Below are 6,979 nucleotides of genomic sequence, written 5' to 3'. Positions count from 1 at the left end.
CTCTCGGTCCCCACTTTGATGCACCTGTACTGACCTCGCCTTCTGGATGATAGCGGGGTGAACAGGCAGTGGCTCGGGTGGTTGTTGTCCTTGAGGCCTTCCTGTGACATCGGGTGGTGTAGGTGTCTTGGAGGGCAGGTAGTTTGCCCCCGGTGATGCGTTGTGCAGACCTCACTACCCTCTGGAGGTCCTTACGGTTATGGGCGGAGCAGTTGCCGTACCAGGCGGTGATACAGCCCAACAGGATGCTCTCGATTGTGCATCTGTAAAAGTTTGTGAGTGTTTTTGGTGACAAGCCGAATTTCTTCAGCCTCCTGAGGTTGAAGAGGCGCTGCTGTGCCTTCTTCACCACGCTGTCTGTGTGGGTGTACCATTTCAGTTTGAGGTGATGCAGCCACCACTATGCTTGAAAATATGGAGAGTGGTACTCAGTAATGTGTTGTATTGGATTTGCCCCAAACATTACACTTTGTACTCAGGACAGAAAGTGAATTGTTTTGCCACCGTTTTTGCAGTATTACTTTAGTGCCTTTTTGCAAACAGGATGCATGTTTTGGAATATTTGTATATATTTTTTTTTTGTACATTTATTTCACCTTTATTTAACCAGGTAGGCCAGTTGAGAACAAGTTCTCATTTACAACTGCAACCTGGCCAAGATAAAACAAAGCAGTGCGACAAAAACAACAACACAGAGTTACACATGAGATAAACAAACGTACAGTCAGTAACACAATAGAAAAATCTTTGTACAGTGTGTGCAAATGTAGTAAAATTAGGGAGGTGAGGCAATAAATAGGCCATAGTGGCGAAATAATTATAATTTAGCATTAACACTGGAGTGAATAGATGTGCAGAAGATGATGTGCAAGTAGAGTTACTGGGGTGCAAAAGAGCAAAAAATAAATAACAATATGGGGATGAGGTAGTTGGGTGTGCTATTTACAGATGGACTGTGTACAGGTGCAGTGATCGGTAAGCTGCTCTGACAGCTGATGCTTAAAGTTAGTGAGGGAGATATAAGTCTCCAGCTTCAGTGATTTTTGCAATTCGTTCCAGTCATTGGCAGCAGAGAACTGGAAGGGAAGGCGGCCAAAGGAGGTGTTGGCTTTGTGGATGACCAGTGAAATATACCTGCTGGAGCTCGTGCTACGGGTGGGTGATGCTATGGTGACCAGTGAGCTGAGATAAGGTGGGGCTTTACCTAGCAAAGACTTATAAATGACCTGGAGCCAGTGGGTTTGGCGACGAATATGTAGCGAGGGCCAGCCAACAAGAGCATACAGGTCGCAGTGGTGGGTAGTATATGGGGCTTTGGTGACAAAACGGATGGCACTGTGATAGACTAAATCCAATTTGCTGAGTAGAGTGTTGGAGGCTATTTTGTAAATGACATCGCTGAAGTCAAGGATCGGTAGGATTCTGCACAGGCTTCCTTCTTTTCACTCGGTCAATTAGGTGAGTATTGTGGAGTAACTACAATGTTATTTATCCATCCTCAGCCATTAAACTCTGTAACTGATTTAAAGTCACCATTGGCCTCACAGGGAAATCCTTGAGTAGTTTCCTTCCTTTTTAGCAACTTAGTTAGGAAGGACGCCTATATCTTTGTAGTGTCTGGGTGTATTGATACACCATCTCAAAGTGTAATCAATAACTACACCATGCTCAATGGGATATTCAATGTCTGCTTTTTTATTTGGACCCTTCTACCAATAGGTGCCCTTCTTTGCGGGGCATTGGAAAACCGCCCTGGTCTTTGTGGTTGAATCTGGGTTTGAAATTCACTGCTCGACTGAGGGACTCACAGAAAATTGTATGTGTGGGGTACAGAGATGAGGTAGTCATTCAAAAATCATGTTAAACACTATTATTGCACACAGAGTGAGTCCATGCAACTTATTACGTGACTTGTTGAGTACATTTTTACTCCTGAATGTATTTAGGCTTGTCACAACAAAGGGGTTGAATACTTATTGACTCAAGACATTTCAGCTTTTCAGTTTTTAAAATAATTTGTAAAACATTTAAAAAACATAATTCCACTTTGACATTATGGGGTATGGTGTGTAGGCCAGTGACAGAAAAATCGAAATTTAATCCATTTTAAATTCAGGCTGTAAAACACAACAAAATGTGTAAAAAGTTAAGGGGTGTGAATACTTTCTGAAGGCACTGTCTGGGTGAAATAGGCAAGAATTTCCTTCTTTTTTTCAGACCACACTTGAAATATAGTTTGGTTTTTAGTAGGCTAAATTAGATAGATTTTTTTTTTTACATCTGACTCCAGAGTGATCTGTTCTTGCAATTTGTATGACATTTCAGATTAAATATGATAATTTATCACTAAGGGGGACACGACCTGAACTGACCCTACTTCTGTTCACTGGTTTCCTCTATTGTCTGTGTTGATGTCAGCCTAATCATTGAAATACTGACCCCTCCTCTAACCACATCTTGTACATTTCTCTGAAGGTGTGTTGGTAGTGCACTGGGCCTTTATTAGTATTAGTATTAGTGGACTGATATAGACCTCTGTATCAGGGCAAGAAATCTTTTTCAGCATCTCTGCTTTGGCAAAACAGGTACTTGTATAATTAAGAACAGTATCTTGCAGGATTCAATAGGTGGAATTGTAAGATTTGTTGCCCTATCCCTTTATCTGTGATCTTCATTCTAATGGTATCCAGAAATAACTAAATACTGCCCTCAAACATTTACATCAAAAGGTGCAAAGTTATGGGCAAAGACCCGAAACACCCACATTAAATGTAATATATTTCTTGATAAGATAATGGAAAACAACCACTTTTTGTGCAGTATTAATTTAGCATCCTTACAAACCACTTAATGAAAATGTACATTACTGTATAGGTTGGTCATCTAGGTTTGTACCTGTAGACTTTCCATCACCATGAAGAAAAACAATGAGCAATACAGTAATTGAGTACATTGAGACATCAAGTGGCTTGCGGTGTGATGATGTGGCTCAGTTGCTAGAGCATGGCGCTTGCAATGCTAGGGTTGTGGGTTCGATTCCCATGGGGGTCCAGTATGAAAAATTATGAAAATCTCACTACTGTAAGTTGCTCTGGATAAGAGTGTCTGGAAAATGATTGAATAGACCAATTCAGTTTTTAGGGTTCTACCTGGAACCAAAAGGGTTCTTCAAATGATTCTCCTATGGGGACGGCCCAAGAACCCCTTTAGGTTCTAGATCGCACCTTTTCTTCTAAGAGTGTATGACTCTGTTTTACCTGCAACAGGCATCTTCAGCCCAGAGTAAATTGCATCTGCATGTGGTGGATTAGTCTGACCTAACATGTAGAATAATTGAACAGCATTAGAAAGACAGTAATGATCCCTCTACTCTTTAATCCAGTATATTCGCTATTAGAAAATTCAGGGGGCACTAACAACCATGCATAATATGGCGTCATGGATCAGTTGATTCCTTAAAGCTGGGAAAGTCTGCAGTGTATGAAGTCTGTCCATCCCACTTACACTACTGTTTTGAGTAATTAACTATCCATTTAATAGATCAAGGTCTTCCACAATTATGTTTAATCAGTCGTGTTATAGCTGGTCTGGGGGAAAAAAGCCCTCCAGGTTCAGATTTGCCCACCCCTGCATTAGAATATTACTAATCTATTCCATAATTAAATGTGATAATTGATTACATGGGAGGATAATTGAGAAAGAAAGAAACATTTAGATCGTATTCATAGCTTTACATGATTCATAGAGTACATTAGATCATAGCTTGAAGTGAGAAGAAACAAGCGGACTGACCATGCCGATGCTGCAGTGGTATCTCTGGTCCTGGTCTGGCATGTTGTTCTCTTCACTTTATTAGACGAAAGATATCAAACAAAACTGATCAGATCAGTACAGCACCTCTAGTCATAGCAAAGACTCACTTGTAGTCTGTCCTGTGTTTCACTGTTGAGTTGCAGGTGGTGTTAGTGTAATCCTACAGCAGCCCTTTTTTCCTGAATATGACTAATTTGTAAACTACAGTCAATTGAATATCAGAGTAAATGTCTTAGCTTTTATTTGTACTAGGCAAATAAGCAGCACCACTAGATCAACGGCCACGATCAGTACCACAACCACTCCCACAGCAATTAGTGTAGTAGAGGGCCTAGGGGCTGGAGACTCTGAAATAACAGATGTGCAATTGTAGTACAAGTTTTAAATGGATGTTAAATATATGTGGATTTGGATCAATGAGAACTTTGTGTACAAAGATAATGTCTTACCTCTCCAGCTCTCTGGTATAAACTGCTGTATATAGAGCCTCGGTATTTACACTTGTAGAAGCCCTCATCGGTCTTTGATACTGAGGGGATGGTCAACTCTCCTGTAGTCTGGTTCTCGATGGAGTGATCCATCTTTATAAAATGTCGGGATGGAATGGGAGGGAGTAGTCTTGTTTCTACAGCAGAGTCACATATTTTCCCTGTCACAGGATGGGTAGGAATCTCCAAGGTCACATTACCACCTGTACAACTGCAGCACAATCATATTATGCTGTACATCAACCCCATTATTATACAATTGGAAAGTAGTTATTAAACTACTATGTAACAACATGATAATGACACTTACCATAGTAATTACAGCTGTACTACACAGGTATAGAGCAACTTTGTCAAATGTTAGCCAACTCAGATGGACACCCTGTCACTTCTCCTGACTCTGTGGTGAACCTCTTCAATCTCCATCCATGAAGACTTTCCTTAACCTCACAGCTCAGTGAAAGAGACTGATTCCTAAAGTGTTGAACTCTGTCAGGATTAATCTTCAGCAAGGTTAGGGGAAGCCCATATGAAACCAATAGGGACTAGGTCAGACTGACCTGCTAACCAGAGAAACTGAGTTTTGCTGTCTCTTGTTTAACAGTCACCTCTCCCAGCTTTACACTTGTATCTTCCTCTATCAGTTAGTTTAACAGAGCTGAAAGTGTAGCAGGACCCAGGGGATTCATGGGAAGAATCTTATCCCAGACAAACTTGCAGCCTATAGAAGAGCCTTCAAACCCACAGCTCAGAGTCACTGAGTCTCCTACATTCAGCCACCATTTTGAAACATTCGCTACAGCTCTGGGCCTCTCTGTAATGGGGAGATGCATTGGAAATGTTCACAATGTCCTTCACAGCTGAGCATCTTACATCAGCCTTACCAGTCCTTCTAAAACATCCTAATGTCTGTGTTAGATAAAATTACCTGACACAGCGACATTAATAGCATTGCTTACAGATCAAATTTGAAGCTGCGAGTGTGCATGTGTATAGTTTGAAAATGGCATGTGTATATCCTGCTCTTTTCACACCAATACAAGTGTAGACATCCATGTAAATTGCTGAAACAAAATGGATTCTGTATTCATGATCTGTATTGGAATTCACTGACGTATCATTCAATCTCCATTTATAGTCCCAGTCAGTGGCTCCTCCATATTCTGTCACATCTAAAAATGACAGTCTCTCTTTTGAGTCCAGTTTGGCTGCAGTTAGAGCAGCCACAAGTCTCTCTGGCAAAACATAACTTATTTGAGAGAAAAAAGATATCATTACAACGGAATTCAATCAATAGTGTGAAACTGATATATGGCAAGACATCAGATAAAAAGGATGGATGGATAGAAGATCAATGTCAGTTTTTTTGTCAATTGCACATAGGTCCAACCGAAATTTCATCCGCTTTTAACCCAACCCCTCTGAAAGACACACATACAGGTTTTGGAGCGGTGCTGGGGGCAGCCACACGAGCTGTTGTTGTGGGGAGTTCATTACCTTTGTCAATGGCACAACGGCAGGCAATGGCATCTAGGACTTGATACGAGCAACCCTCCGGTTGCAAGCTCACTTCCCGCAAGATTTTCCCCATCAGAACCAGGATTCAAACTAGCAACCCTCTGGTTGCTGGCCCGCTCTCCTAGGCTACCTGCCGCCTCAGAAGCTGGAGATATAAAGCGATGGAGAATCTGACTTTACTACAGAACATCCCATTGGGCAACCAGCTTAGCCCGCTGGGTAATTGCTGGAGGTAAAAATCCTTCATCTTGACTGGATCCAGAGTAGGTGAATGCAGAGTAATTAGTACTAAAACACAAAGAAATGTCATTACATGATACAACCACTAATCTAAAATAAAACCCCAAAAGTATACAATTATGTTGTAAATCAAGGAGAAAAATACAATAGTGATAAACCCAAATGATTGGCACATACACTTAGAGAGGAGCACACAGTGACCCTATCTCCATTCTGTCCTTACAGTGTGACCCCTCTGTAAACTGCTGTATATATATACTGTAGACCTATAAAGTCATCTAGGTTGCGTAAGACACAGAGCAAAGAATACAGAAAAAACGTCATACGTATTAACATTCTCTACTCAACTTATCTTTCTGTGGAGCTTACTCTTACATAGAGGGGCTTAACTTCACATCTTGGACCAGTTCAGAGTTTGTCAGTTACGAGCAATGACTGTTAGCACAATATTGCATTATATGATTACTGGATTAGTTTCTACAGTAATTATATCGTAATATTGCAGTACTTTAGTGTTCTCCCAATCTCAAAGCTCAGTAATACAGGTACCAACCAACCTCAAATCAATAACATTGTATAAGCTAGGGACATCAATACTTAAGCAGTTGCCAAAAACAGATTGTGACAGAGACTTCTCAAATCAACCAATGAGAAAGGCTACCTAGGTGAAGGTAGACTTATGCCAATATGCAATCAAATGCAAAGTGGATTTGAGAAATGATTTGCACAGCAGCATGTCCCGGTACGAGGGAGTTCGAGACTTGTTATAGAAGTGTGGTTCTGTGAACTGGATGGCTTCTCAGCCAGATTTGCCATTGAATTATCTACATGTTTTGAATTCGGAGAGTGTAATACATGCCACACCCCTTTGACTTTGAATCTCTACATACTGTAAATACCACGTCAATAGTACCCACTTA

Source organism: Salmo trutta, chromosome 20 (genome assembly GCF_901001165.1).
Source record: "Salmo trutta chromosome 20, fSalTru1.1, whole genome shotgun sequence".
NCBI classification, from domain to species: Eukaryota; Metazoa; Chordata; class Actinopteri; order Salmoniformes; family Salmonidae; genus Salmo; species Salmo trutta.
This window is presented reverse-complemented; position numbering follows the sequence as displayed.